At 34.3% G+C, this 15881-nt stretch overlaps 1 protein-coding gene across 3 annotated transcripts in view; it reads left to right on the top strand.

Moving 5' to 3' along the window:
- BTBD9 (BTB domain containing 9) overlaps positions 1–15881 on the top strand; it is a 502020-nt gene that overhangs the window by 122648 nt on the left and 363491 nt on the right. The gene's annotated exons all lie outside the window — the stretch shown is intronic.

Below are 15881 nucleotides of genomic sequence, written 5' to 3'. Positions count from 1 at the left end.
GTTATGTGCTAAGTAGGAGGTCATTTCCTTAAAAATTACTGGAGATTTGTGCATTCAGAGAATGGCTTCACAAGAATTTCCAAATGAGGGAAAAGGAAAATCAAATATTGTTTCGCTTTCATTCTAGACTTTTATGTTTTCTTTAGGTGTAATTAATTTCTCTAAACCCTTGTAATATTACAAAACCCATTTTAGGTAATAAGGTTATAATATAGTATAGTATAGGTTGTAAGGTTACAGTAAGGTTAAAAGAGATGGCATTATCTGAAAATACTATTTGAGATATTTTTCAGAGACAAAATATTATTTACCTTGCATATTTTTTACTGTTATGGAAAAGATTTTATGAATGTGATAGAATATTCTTCTTACCTTGTCCCTCTACTGCTTCTGCTGCCATTAGTAGAAGAGCTCCCTGGAAGACTCTGGGCAGAATCGTCTCTGATTTTCTTGTTTTCCTGAAGTCAAAGGAGATAGAAAATGAGAAGGATGGAATTCCATGGGAAAAAAAAGCAGGTGAAGGGGACCCAAAAAGACAGCTCCCCTATGGTCTCTTTTTTAATACCTTTCCTGGAAGCTTTTTCAGTTACTGTATCTATTTTCTCATTGGAGACCTTCGAGGCTATTGATTGATAGATATGACATGATCCTTGTCCATTTAGGCTTATCCTATGGTGTATAAGAGTAGCTCCTTACTTGAAACTTTCCAAGGACCTCTTTTATACCTTTCAGCATCTGATATAGTAAAAGTTTATGCCTATGTGTCTTTTATTATGTAAAAGATTGGACATTCGACAGTGCTGTTAGAAAAGGATCTCAAGTGAGAATGAAGAAAATCAATTTTATTTCCTTTAAGAGGGACTAAAGCATCTTTGGTCTGACAGTTATTCTTTTATCAAAGGAATTTTGAATGGATTAAAATGAAAGACTAGAAATTGAGTAAAGATTATGTACTTCAAACCTGCCTAGGGATGTTTTGTGAGTAACAAAGAGGGATTGAAACAGATACAGTTATTGACTAGGGTTTTTACACTTTGAGTGTTTTTTTTTAAAAGGTAAACATAATAATAGCCAAAGTCAGACTGACAAATAGATTTGTGTTTGTATTAAATTTTTGACAATAGTTTGGTACAAAGTAGGCACTAAATAAATATTTGTTGATTTGAATTGAATAATGTCATCCCAGTTTTGGGACAGTGGTGCTGACCAGGATAGGACCTGGGTTGTAGTGTTTGTCTGCTAGGAAATACAGTCCTTTTTAAGAGCGACAAGCGACAGTATGAAAAATAAAGCTATACTTTTCACTCATCTGTTACCATTTTTATGATTATGATTTTTGTCCTTTCCCCCCTTATTCTTTGTCATCTTTATAGTTTTTTTCTTGATTTCTTCAGTTTTCAGGAATACATACACCTTTTTTCATTCTTTAGCATGTGCTCAATTCTGGCCTGTTGAGTATAAAAAGATCTAATATAATTTTGGAGGTAGTGAGCTAAAAGTCAGTGAAGTATTCTTGATATGATATTTCAAAGTGTTTTTATTATAAGGTGGCTAGGTGGCATAGTGGATGGAATCATAGTGGATGGAGTCAGAAAAATCTGAGGTTGCCTCAGATAACTAGTTCCAGCTTCAGTTTTCATAAAATAGGAATAATAATAGTATTTAACCTCATAGGGTTGCAGTGAAGATCAAATGAGGTAGTATGCATAGTATCTTACAAACTTTAAAGGGACATACAAATGTTAGCTGTTATTTTTAAGCATTAAAATGGTAGGCATAGATCTCATAGAATGGTATCAACATTGACTTTCATATTGGATTGGAAAAAGAATTGAACCCAGTCATAAAGAAAGAGTAGATGTACACTAGCCTGAGTGCTGTAGTAATGTCTAAGAAGAATCAGAATAACCAGAGGAAGACTGCCAGAATATTGAGTAGTAACTCTAGAGTAATGCAAAAAGACACAATTCAATTCCACAGAATGAAAAGCTTAATGTCTTGGAATCTTTGCCAGTAGAGGGAGTACTTATGTCATTGAGATCACAGATCCATCAAAGTGTTGACTTATACAAGCAAGCTAAATTACCTACAAAGCTGAATTATTGATATTTTATTCCTTTGATATGTGTGACCTTTTATAACAGCTAGGAAATAATTTAACATTCTAAAATACTCAGAAATAATAACTCAATATCAGTCTATAACCCAAATAGTGTTCTTACACTTGACTTTTTATCATTGTCTTTGGTGATCATCAACAGACATTTTTGAGGTATACTATGTTTTGAATTTACCTCTATAGGAAGCTTTTTCTGATAAATCTTACATATCACCTTATTCTTTTCCTGTGTGTCTCCTTAGCACTTATGGATTTAGTTTACATAATGTTAATGCTTATTTGTAAGTTACCATTACTTGTAAGTCTTTTTCTTAGTATTCTGTATCTTTCAAGTGGTCTAAAAATAAAATAAGTAGTCTAATTTTATTTATCCTCTATGATACCTAACACATGGCCCTGCACTCCATGACTACTTAAATATTGATAAACAAGATTGACGTTCTCAAGGAACTTACTGCATAGTAGAAGAGGTTCATAGTGGTTTAACATTACCTTGCATTTGATTTAAATAGCAACTTTTAGTTGATGTAAACTATCTCTGAAGAATTATATGATTTGCATTTGTAAGTTCTCTTTTAAAAGAGTGATTTGGGAGTATAAGAAAAGGAAATTTAAATTTTGGTTTTGTCCTTAAATGTACCTACTTAATGAAAACTGAAAAGCAGGCTATTCCTGGCATTCCAAAATAGAAGTGGTCAAGTTACCCAGCCCATCCCTTCTTAGAGCGGTGAGACTTCAGGCTAATAAGAGCATCTTTCATGTTTAAAGATCTCCAGTGAGGAAGAGTCTATTCATGCATTGATCAGCAACCCTTTACACTGAGAAAATTGTTCTTATATGTCCTCCCATTTTGCTATTTTGCATTTTGCTAATTTGCTTATGTAACACCCCCCCCACAAAGGATGCATGTTTCCATTTTCTCATCATAACCTCATTATTTTTCACTTCCTGACAGGTCTTGGCAAAACAATAGAGTATTTCAGTCAAAATTTTGTCTTGCCTTTGGGGAGAATTGCCATCTACTGTCAAAAATTGGGGGATCAGGCTTTCTAAATAATGACACATGACAGAAAATTACAGTTTTCAAGAATAAATGGATACTTGCCTGAATTTAGCCTATGTTCTTACTCTTATTCTTTTATTCCTCTAATTCTGTTTTCTACAAAGATGCAAAAAACTGATAGCTGTATGTGGTATAATTCTTCATGTGCCTAGAAGACCAGTGGTCATAACCTTCTTCGCTAGGGAAAACCTAGAGAATAATAATATTACTTTTATTATTATTTCATGTTTGTTGTTCACTTGTGTGAGTTGTGTCTGATTCTTCCTTGATCCCATTGGGGTTTTTTTTGGGCAAAGATATTGGAATGATTTGCATTTCCTTCTCTTAACTCATTTAAATATATAAGGAAACTGAGACAGACAGGTTTAAATAACTTGCCAGGGTCACATAGCTCATACTTCTCTGAGGCTGGATTTAAAGTCAGGTTTTCCTAATTTAAGACGCCATGTTCTATCCATTGTACCACCTAATTGCCTCTATATAATGTTTAGATACTGAGTTAATTTTTGTAACTCTACCTTGTTAAATTCCAGTTCTTACCTTGGGGCCAGGCAAAATGAGGTTAATCTTTTTTTTTTATGCAATATGTATTTCTATACAATGTTTATTGTCCAAGGAGCAGCATTGTACTGCTGGAGTTTAAGAAAGACTTGAGGGAGATTCTTGAAGAGTAGAAATGAAAGGCTAGGTAAGCATTTAGGGGGGGTCCCGGAAAACACAAGTATAACTCATTTGATTGGTACTTGAGGATCAAGAGGAAAGGAGTAGAAGGAGATCAGATACGAAACCTTTAAAATGAGATATTGAAGGAGTCAAGGAAAGAGATGAGAAAACATTGAAGATGGAACCAGTGTATTGTTTCTAAGACAAGAGAAAATGTTGAATGTGATTGCCTAATTGCCAGTTTCAACCATAATACCTTGCTTCTGGGGAGGAGAACTATTTGATGAAGTCCTCTAGCAGGTTTTTTTCCCTTGACTATATATGATCATGTAACAACCACAAGTAACAATAACTCTTATCTAGTTTTTTGTCTTTTACACAGTGCTTTCCTCACACCCCTGGTAAAATAAATCATAATAATAATAATAATATTTTCCTCATTTTACAGATGAGGAAATTGAAGTCATAAGTAATAGATAATCTTTGGTTTATCTTTTAAGTTACCAGAGGATACTTGGATATGTCTTCTATAGCTTGAGTAGGAAAAAAGAAGAAAACAGTTGTTTTTTTCCTCTTGTTTCAAAAGAAAACATTAGTGGATGTTTTACATCTCATTCTCATTTCCTGTTTAGTAAAATGTTTTAAGACTTAGCTCTCAGACTTCATCCTCTCAATTCAGTTTTGATGTTGAGGCACTCACAAGTTACTGAACACTTAATGAAAGTAGGGTTACTTTTGCCCTAGCATAGAAGATTAAACAAGAGTTGATCTTTTTTAGTATGGAGCCATAAAGTTTTTCCTTGACTTTTTTTTTTTTTACTGCTCATCTATTTCACTTTTTTTTCCTGGCTGTTAGATGATGTTTAAGTTTTGTTTTGTTTTGTTGCTTATCTCCACTGAATTGTAATGATATTTATAGTTCTTGAAATACAGCAGACATGAAATGAAGTCAGACAAACTATGAAAAGTATGGTTTCTTTTTGAGTAACTTTGTATCAACGTTTGTAACTTTTTTCTATGGTAAAGTATAAAAGTGGACACTTTTACAATTACTTTAGCATCTCAGTCAATCTTTATTCTTGCTGCTTCAGATACTATGTCTTAATTTAGTGTGAAGTTTTCAGATGTAAAAAACAAACTGGTGGGGCTCTGGGAAATATAAATAGGATTAATTTGTTTCCTTAAAAATATTTTTGGGGCGGCTAGGTGGCGTAGTGGATAAAGCACTGGCCCTGGAGTCAGGAGTACCTGGGTTCAAATCCGGTCTCAGACACTTAATAATTACCTAGCTATGTGGCCTTGGGCAAGCCACTTAACCCTGTTTGCCTTGCAAAAAAAAACCTAAAAAAAATTTAAAGTTCATGAATAGTTTGCATTGTAAACTTCTATCCTGTTTCTCCCCTTTACCTGCTTTTATTTTCGCTAGCAAATGTGCAAATGAGTTAGTAGAGTGCAATACAAAACAAAGCCACATGGTGTCACTAAGTTGTAACAGTTTTCTCTAGAACCAAATAAAATATGAGGTTGCTTTTTCATCACATTTAAATGTAAATTGTTCTGAAATTGTTACTTGTGAAATCACATATTAAACTATTTGGACTATTTAAAAAATTTCTTTGTAGAGCATTAATTGGACTGGATAGTCTCCTGATAGGTTAGTATCAGCTCTTGGCCAGTGTTATCTACAAAACTTAGCAAATATGGCCTTTCGTGTCGCCTTTTGTGCAACTTTGTAAAAGTCATTCCATTTTTAGTTTTTTTGCTTTTGAATTTAGAGAAGAGTAAAGAAATGTACAACTTCAAAGTAAACTTGTAAGATGGTTATAGATTCTTTTTTCTTTGAAGATATTATAATAAATAAAATTGAAAAAGAACATTTCAACATGATCTAACTTTCGAAACCAGAAATAGTTGAATATAGCAGTAGTTCTTAAAAGGAGATCTTTGGACCCCTGGAAGTCCTCAAGAGGTCCATGAGGTCAGAACTATTTTGATGATAATATTAATACGCTGTTTGCCTCTTAAAATACTGCTCCATTTTCCAACTATAATCTGTGTGAGACTAGATTTTTTCCATATATTTCAACAAGAATCAAATATTGCAACAAGTTTACTGCAGCTGCAGAAGATGTACTGTCTTCTATTATGCAAGAGATTAGCGAAATACATGTAAATTGATACCATTCACTTAATTGTTTTTGTTCTTGAAATTATAGTTGTTTTTCAAAAAATATATTTATATGTAAACATGTAGTGGATTTATTAGTTATTTGGGGTGAACTAAATACTTTTTCAAATTTATGAGTTTTAATTCCCAATATATTATTGGAATAGATATTGTCTGTGTCTGTGTCTGTAAAACCCCTATAAACACAAGTTGTTTGGGACCTTCAGTATTTTTTAAGTGTGTAAAAGATATAAAGTCTTTAAGAGTATAAAGTGAAAGCAAAAAATTATGAAAACTGCTGGAAAATAGAAATATACAGGAAAAATAAGTGGTTTAGAATAAGAGAATGCTTCCTAAAGTCATTGGTTTAATTTTGATGGTACTTTTGGGAAAGAAATAAATATCCTCAGGTTTGGTATAGTAATCCTATTCACAGACTAATCACAGGTTCTTGGATCACAAATAGGTATAATATAATTTATTAGACACTCTGGGTAAATTTGTCAGAATTTCCTAAGACGTGGAAGAAAAATATTTGATCTGTCCATATATTCGAGGAAGGCTTAAGTCAAATACCCATCATCATTGTAAACCATTGCTGTGAATTCTCATGTCATTGCTAACCCACATGAGACTGTCCTTTCTAGGGGAAACAAATTTTCTTAACTAATTTGTTTGTTGGGTTTTTTCCCGACTGTTTGAGGAATTTCTGGTATTCTCTCCATGTTGGGCTAATAATAGTGAAAAACAACAGGCCTTTATTGTACTTATGGTGTGCCAGATATAAAGTATTGGTGATATGCATAAAGAAAGAATGTCTGCCCTCAGGAAGCTTATAGTCTATTGTGGAGAATCATGTGACTATGTCAGAAGGGAGGCACTAATATTAAGGAAAACTGGGCAAGATTTCCAATAGAAAGAGTTTTGACTGCGACCTGAAGAAAAACAGGTAGTGCTGTGTTTAAAGAACAAGTAAGCCACTGTCACTTGAGTACACAGAGAGAAGTAAGGTATAAGAAGACTGGTAGTAAGGAATTGGTCAGTTTATGAAGGCCTTTAAAAGCTGAAGAAGTTTTTATTTAATTCTTATTTAGTTCCTTGGAGGCAGTAGGTAAGCCCTGGGGTTTATTGATATGATTAGACCTGCATTTTAGAGAGATCACTTTGAAGGCTTGAATAGAAGATGGACTGGAATTGGGAGACACTTAAGGTAGAATCTAAGAGATATTTTAGGTTTTAACAAACTTTAACAGACTTCTTTGTCAATCTGGTAAGAATATATGGAGCACTTCTCAGAATGTTCTTAAATACATAAAATAAATACATATGATTATAAAAGGAACCTGGACTTAGGTTTGCTGTAGGAGGCAGCAGCATTGAGTCATAGAATTATTCTTTGCAAAATCTCTTCATAGCATAAATACTTTCTCAGTGGGAAATTTTCCCTTTGTATTTCTCTTGTTAAGCTAAAAATATTTTATATTCAGTGAGGTCTTTGAGAATTCAAAGTTTTTTGACTCAATCCAGGAGATTCTAGTTTGTTTATTATAGAGTATCATGAGAGGCAGCATTGTATAGCAGATAGAAAACTGACCTCAGAGCCAGGAAGATCTAGTTCCCAGTCCTACTTGTGACTGTCACACCATTCATGTGACTTGGGCGAATCACTTCACCTCTTTGCAAAAACCTAAAAAAAAGAAAAGAAAAAAGAAATATGAGACTTTTCCTACTTTTTTATGATTTTTTTCTGGATATGAGCCTAGAATTGGAATTGCTGGGTCAAAGGGAATGATCAGTTTATTGCACTTTGGGCATACTTCCATATTATTCTACATAATGGTTAGATTTGTTCACAGCTCCATCAGCAATGCATTAATGTCTCAATTCTTCCACAAGCTCTCCAACATTGATAATTCCCCTTTTTGTCATCAAAGCCAATCTAATAGGTGTGAGATGATACCTCATAATTTTAATTTGCTTTTCTCTAATCAATAATAATTTGGTTTTGGTTTTGGTTTTTAGGTTTTTGCAAGGCAAATGGGGTTCAGTGGCTTGCCCAAGGCCACACAGCTAGGTAATTATTAAGTGTCTGAGGTCGGATTTGAACTCAGGTACTCCTGACTCCAGGGCCGGTGCTCTATCCACTGTGCCACCTAGCCGCCCCCATAATCAATAATAATTTGGAACATTTTTTTCATATGATTATATAGCTTTAATTTCTTCATTTGAAAACTATCTGTTCATATCCTTTGATTATTTATCTGACATTAACCTTATAAATTTAATGCAGTTCTCAATATAGTTTAGCAATGAGACCTTTATCAGAACTCCTAGTTGTGAAGATTGTTTCTCAGCTTTCTGCTTTCCATTGATTTTACTAGTGCGAAACCTTTTTAATTTAATATAGTCAAAATCATTCATTTTGCAGTTTATGATGTACTCTATTTCTTGTTTGGTCATAAATTTGTCTCCTTTCTATAGATCTGATAGAGTATTTCTTGATCTTTTAATTTATTTACAGTGTTGCCCTTTATGTCTAAATCCTGTACTCATTTTTTACCTTATTTTGATATAGAATGTGAGATGTGAATCTATTCCTAGTTTTTGCCATATTAATTTTCCAGTTTTCCCAACAGTTTTTGTCAAATGGTGAGTTCTTATCCCAGAAGCTAATGTCTTTGGGTTTGTTAAACAGTAGATTACTCTAGTCTTTTACTATTGTTTCTTTTGAGCTTGTCCTAATCCACTGGTCCATTACTCTATTTTTTTTTTGTTTCTTTTTTTAGTTTTTTTAAAGTTTTTGCAAGGCAATGGGGTTCAGTGTCTTGCCCAAGACCACACAGCTAGATAATTATTAAGTGTCTGAGGCCTCAGGTCCTCCTGACTCCAGGGCCGGTGCTCTATCCACTGTACCACCTAGCTGCCCCAATTACTCTATTTCTTAACCAGTATCAAGCAATTTTCATGACTGGTGCTTTATAGTATAGTTTTAGATAATTTCTAACAATGCTTTTAAATGCAAAAAATCCATAGGATTACGAAATGAAAGTAGAGTCCTGCTTTTGAACCCATACTGACTCTTCAGCCATGTGTAATTTCCTTCTTACTTATCAGAGACCTCCAACATGACTTATATGGAAATATGTTTTAACATAGTTGTACATGTTTCGCCTATATGAGATTACTTGCTGTCAGAGAGCTGGGGGAAAGAAAAATGTGGAACTCAGAATCTTACAAGAAATGAATGTTTGTAGTCTTTACATGTAATTGAAAAAAAAATTTTAAATTTAAAAAATGTTAAAACTTTTTAGTGACCCTAGACAACTGGTGATACTTAATTTATTTTATAGAAGTTTCTCCAGTCTTCATCAGTTAGAGGAGTTTCCATATCTTATTGCCTTACAGTTACTAATTGCAATGATAAAAATCAAACAAAATAAACACTAATATTGAAAGCTCTCTAGAGAACTTGAATCAAGTTCAACTAAAATTTTCACAGTTGATTCTCAGGAACCATTTCCATTATCTGTCGTGGATTCTTAAGAATTTACAACTCTACAGGGTGTAAATAGGATTTAGTAAGTTCAACAGTGCAACTGAATCATGTATTAATAAACATTTTCTTCCATGCCTATGAGTAAATATGTACTAGAACTTAACTAAAATTAAACTCCTTGTTGTAGCATTCAGTGTTACTAATTAAGTGGTCTTTTCAACTTCTCTATTCTCATCTAGTTATTCTCAAGAAGTCTCCTTTGTTGTGTGGAATTGTAGGGGAGGGGAAGAATCATCTAATATTAGCTTATTCCAGGATGTTTATGGTCTTAAGATCATAAGCCTATTAAGGAGAGAACAATTACAGAAAGTATCCAAAGTTGATGAGGCTCTGGGCCCAGCACACTGACCATGACTGAGAATCTGATGGAGTGTGGATTTGATACAGTTTTGAATTATGAGACGATAATTGGGATACAATAGAATGCCATAAGGAACAGTTATATTAGGTCAGAATTAAAAGAGTCTTTTAGGAGAATTTTTTTTTGCATATTCTTTTAAAAAATTTTATTTAAGGGGGAGGCTAGGTGGCCCAGTGGGGGGAGGCTAGGTGGCAGTAGATAGAGCACTGGCCCTGGAGTTAGGAGTACCTGAGTTCAAATCTGGCCTCAGACACTTAATAATTACCTAGCTGTGTGGCCTTGGGCAAGCCACTTAACCCCATTTGTCTTGCAAAAACCTAAACAAAACGAAATTTTTTTTTAAGGTGGGGCAGCTAGGTGGTGCAGTGGATAGAGTACTACCCCTGGAGTCAGGAGGACCTGCTTTCAACAGACATGATAATTGTCTAGCTGTGTGATCTTGGGCAAGTCACTTAACCCCATTGCCTTAAAAAAAATAAAATTTAAGTGTCTAAGGTCAGATTTGAACTGACTTCTGACTCCAGGGCAAGTGGTCTATCCACTGCACCACCTAGCTGTCTTCTTTTAGAAGAAATTTAAGTAAGGTTGTCTTAGGTAACATTGAGAGAATAACAGACATTCCTGAAACAAAGAGCTTTCAATGCAGTCTTCTGAAGAGGATATGGGTTTTGATTTTTGAAAGTGGAATGTGACTTTCCCAATGTCATTGTCTTCTGGAAGACCAAGAAGGTAGAGAAGCTAACAAAGCAATCCTTGGATAACAAAATAATATGAAATGAATCTTATGACACTGTTTAAATAATTAATTGGTAAAGAATTCCTTGTTTCCTTCATGGAAAATGATAGATACCATCTATATAACCTCATCCATTTTTCTGAATTCCATATGCAAAGATAGACATAATCCAGTTACAGAAGTACACAGCCCCTCTTACATGAATTCCTAGAGCACCACACATTTAGCACTTAATTATATGCTATTTAAACTTGTTGGTTAATGAGATTGTAAGGTCCTTTTGAATTTTACTTGTCTTGGATGTGCCTTTCCTTTGGGGATGCAAAATACCTTTTAGATCTTGGTGTTTCTAAATCCAGATCCTTAATATTTGATTGACCTTGTAATCTTGTTGATCTAGCTGTTCCTTCCAGTAAATCACAATCTTATCTATGGTTACTTATTCTACATAATCCTATTACCTTTGTCTTTAAACTTTACCTTTCTTTGTATTCCCTTGACACCCTGAAGATAGCAGCAGAATATTCAGCCTATCTTGTGGTGATGATGTTTTTGACAACACTTTTTCTGTGTGGTTTCCCTGATTGTAGTGTGTGGGAGCATATGCATCATGCTCTTTTCCATTGCTCTCTGGGTGATACTTCATTGCTTAGGAGACTATGTATGCCTTGCAGCTACACATCACTGGAAGAATATTAGGGTTGAAAAGATGGACTTATTTCAAGAAGAAACTTTGGACCATTTTTTAAAAAACCATTGCACTTTTTCAATGCCTCTTCTCATTCTGTACAATTTTGAACCTAACTCACTGTCCATTTGCAGTAGCTGCCATATACACAGCCACACAGTCATACATACACACATTCATAAAGATGATTGAGATCTTTTGTATGTACAGTAGACATTTCTTCAACTATTTAGTTTCTCCTCTGTGATTAGTTGGCTGAATTTATTTGAATGGTGTTAGATCTAGTTTGATAGCTTTACTATCTGTGTCAGTCAAATGGTTCTTTACTGAACTAAGGGGATATAAAGAAAAGGAAGTGACAGTCCACACAGTCTACCAGGAGAGACAACATGCAAACAATTATGTACAGATTATATATAGAGTATAAACGGGTTATAATCAGTAGAAATAAGGGGAACTGGAAAAAGCTTCTTGAATTTTAGCTGAGACTTGAAGGAAGCCAGGAGGCAAAAATGAGGAGGAGAGAGCATTGTAGACACGGAGAATACACTCAGTGAATACAGGTGGGGAGCTGTAAAATATAAGAAATCTAGAAAGATGAAAGGAGGCAAGTTATAGAAGTTTTTGGACCCCAAGAGGAGGTGTATCTTTTTTTTCCATCTTGGAATTCCTAGGGAATACTGAATGAATATTTGTGATGACATGGTCACACCTGTTTTAAGATCACTGTTTTAAGAAGGATGAAATCGTATGGGGGAAGATTTGAGGAAGGGATATCTTTGTCAAAGAAGATAAGAAAGATATTACAAGGGCAAAAATGATAACATAGCAGCAGATTGCATATGATGAAGGGGTAGAGGGAGAAGAGAGAGGTGTGACAGAGTGAGGAACTGGAAATGATACCTAAATTGTGAGCCTGGGTAGCTAGGTAGTATTTAGAGTGTGAGTCAGAATCACTAGGATATCAGAAGGAGGATGGTGCTATCCTCAACAGTTAAAAAAAAAGATTGGAAGAAGGGAGGGTTTAGTGGGGGGATGATCAGTGGTCAGTTGGATATATGAGAGTAGGATAAGTAGATTTAAAAATCATTAGTGTAGAGATAGTACCAGAAACCAGAGGGTCTTTATGTATTTAAAGGAATCTTGTAGAATTTTGAGGTATATATGGAAAATATTCTGTTCAGGGGAGTCTTTAAAGTGGCATTTTACTAAGGTGGATCAGTGATTTTTTTCATAGTCTGCAAGTACACTAAGATCTTATATTCTTTTTCAGACAGATGTGCAGTGGTAAAAGATGTGGTCTACTGTAGAATATACTTTGAAATATCTACCTCTTTCTTTTTAATATTTTTATAAAAGAGATCCTCAATGTGTAATAAGAAAGTTCTTGTAAAAATTTTGTATTGGTTGGAGAACAGGCATATGATATGGATCGATAGTTATTGATGTTCTCTTTGTCATTTTTTAGGGGGGATGTCTTGAGATTTATTTCCCCATACTTTTTGCTATTTTCCCTCCTTCAGACCTAGTCCCTCAAAACCCTCAAAATTATGTGGCTTTATCTAAGGACTTCTTTCTATAAGATTTCTGTAAAATCATTATGGTACTCCCTATATTCCCATTGTGGGAAGGAGATGCTGGATGACAAAGGAGTTTTACACTCCTCTCTCCACAGGAAAGTTGATTAAGAAATGAATAGTTTGAACAGTTATTGTCAGTGCAATCATCAGAGCTTTTCTTTGTGATCATTATAAGGAATACAAACCCTTAGGATGAAAGAGCCTTCTACCATTAGGTTAACTTAGGCAAGACTAGACCAAAAGTGAAACCGTATAGCTTGTCAGCTGCCAGAAATTCTAGGCAGAGTGCCAGACTTGATTCACTTTATAAAAACTCATCTTCCAGTATGAAAATGGAGGGATTGATCTCCATGAGCAATGGTGCTCACATGAACATTTTGGATTCCATTCAACCTAAAGTTCCTTATTGCTCTGAGAAAAAATGAGAAACCTCATCATTCAGGGCTGGTGGCTGTCACCTCATCCATGAGCTATAATATTTTCCTTAGCAGTCTTATTGCATCACATTTTCAAATTATAATTTCAGAAGTTAATAGTGATTTTTCCAAATAACATGGGTCATCGATATACATGAATATTTTTCTGCATCTTATGAAGCCAGCCATAGATTTAATTTCTGATAGTTATAGAAATTCTTAGCATACTCTCAAACTGTTAGACTATAACAGCTGTTTTAGTTAATTTCTTATTGCAAAAGAAATGTGATGTGGACCAAAATGATCAATAATTATGTATTTTGAAAGTTAAAACCTCCAGTTACAGAAAGAGCTAATTTACACATTAGATACTGATAAAACTATAGTATTCTGTGTACTTCAAAGTTTCTGTTATCTCTTTCCTAAGACTATACCAGACAACTTAGCTTTTTTTTTTCTTTTTGAAAACTTTTTATATTGCCTATTGTAATTTTGGAAATGGAAATCAACTGTAATGCAAAACTAGTTGATGTTTTCTAAAGGAACATGGTAAGAGACTTTCATGCAGGGCAAGATTTGGAAGTGCTCTGTTTTATTTTATTTTTGTTGATCTGTTGATCAGCTCCTACCCATCTGTGATCCATTTAATGTTGGAGGAAGCATTTTGTGCTTCTCAGGATTTCTAAAAGGATGGGTATGCATAATTTGGGAAGATACATAGATAAATGTACTACAGTACTTAATTCACCCTAAAGAACATGATTTACTCTGTGAATGTGAAACAGATAATGAGACTCCATTTTTTGTTCATTTGCATATTGAGGTCCTGTGTACAAAACAAAAGAATACAATGATGCAGTGTTTTTCTTCCTTTATAGTCTTCACTAAGTAGCTGACAAAAAAAATATTTTGATTAAACATTCTTTCTCACCTGGAAACTTTTGGCCAGATTTTGTGTCTAAACATTTTTTCCTTTGATTTTTATGGAACTTATTTTCAGTGCAGTAGAAGCTTCACATTTGTGTTCTATCATACCTAACAGTATACTTTTCTTAAACTTTCCATTTTACTGTGGATTCTTCATTGTATGTTTGGGGGAAAAGATCTGATTAAGGAAATAAATCAAGGTGCACTTTTTAATACTTTAAGAAAATGAAAATTGGATAAACTAATAGGCACATAAAAAGAGAATTTGAGACTTGATCACTCACGATACAATTGAGTCATTGAGACATTTGGCATAGGAGTACTCTCAATAGCATTCCCTCTAAGTATATTTAAAATAGGATTCAGTTTTTAAATGTTTGATTAATATGTAGTTATTCAGAAATACATCATTTGTGTCTGTGAGGTACAATGTATGGGGACTGGCTATGGAGAGTCAGGAACTAAAAAGACCTTGGCAGACTAAAGCATTGAACAGAATCTCTCATAAAGTACAATTCAGTATAAATTAATATAAAGTTCTGTATTTGGGGTCAGAAAATCAGTTTTTCAAGCAGAATTAAGGGAAGAATGATTGGAATTAAGAAAGAACTGTTTTGGAGAGTGTGTGTGTGTGTGTGTGTGTGTGTGTCCAGAAAGACATAATTTATAGTAATAAAGAGGTTACAGTCCCTCTATAATCAACCCTGATTTGACCATATCTGATAGATTCAATTCTGCTCACCATAGTTTAAGTAGGATACTGATCTATTGAAGATTATCTCTGGAGGAGGGCAAGCAGCATTATAATGGACCTTGAATCTATGTCACAGCAAAATCTATTGAAGAAACTGAGGATTTTAGCCTAGGAAGCAGAAAACTTAGTGAGTGGGATAAGACAATACCCCTAAAGAGATGTCATGCAGAGAAGGCATTGAATTTATTTTCTTTGGTCCAAGAGGACAGAACCAGAAGCATTTGTTAGTTACAAAGGGGACTAGTTATATGAAGAATAACTTATTAAGAATCAGAGCTAGCAGTCAGTTAGAAGCATTTATTAAGCATCTACTCTGGACCAGGCACTAGGAATGCAAAACCAAAAATGAAACATCCCTTGCCCTCTTGGAGATGCCTTTTCATCAGAGACAGCAAAATTTGTACATCAATATAAGCAAAATATGTGCAAATAGATGCAAGAAAAATATGCTGGGAGAAGATGGGGAGGGAGGGAAGCTGCAGCTTAAAAGCTTCATGTAGAAGGTGGTGTTTGAGCTAAACTTTGAAAGAAAGCAAGGCATTCTAAGAAGTGGTGATATGGAGGTGAAAGATGAAGTATTGTATATGAAAACTACCAAGGTTTCACTGGACGATCAACATGTAAGGGGAGTAATATAAATAATGTTGAGGCAGAAGATTGGGATCAGGTTCTAATGGGCTTCCAAAAATATTATATGTATTCCTAGAGACAATAGGAAACTACTAATTAATAATTAGGGAAGTATGACATAGTCAAAGCTGAAAATTCACCTTGTAAGGGATAGGGTGAAACAAGGCAGGAAGAACAATTATAATTGTCCAGGAAGGGGCCATTAAGGACCTGAACTTAAA

This window comes from Macrotis lagotis, chromosome 5, assembly GCF_037893015.1.
Source record: "Macrotis lagotis isolate mMagLag1 chromosome 5, bilby.v1.9.chrom.fasta, whole genome shotgun sequence".
In the NCBI taxonomy this organism is placed as follows: Eukaryota; Metazoa; Chordata; class Mammalia; order Peramelemorphia; family Peramelidae; genus Macrotis; species Macrotis lagotis.
Note: the sequence above shows the minus strand (reverse complement) of the source record. Positions and strands in the feature narration are given on the sequence as shown.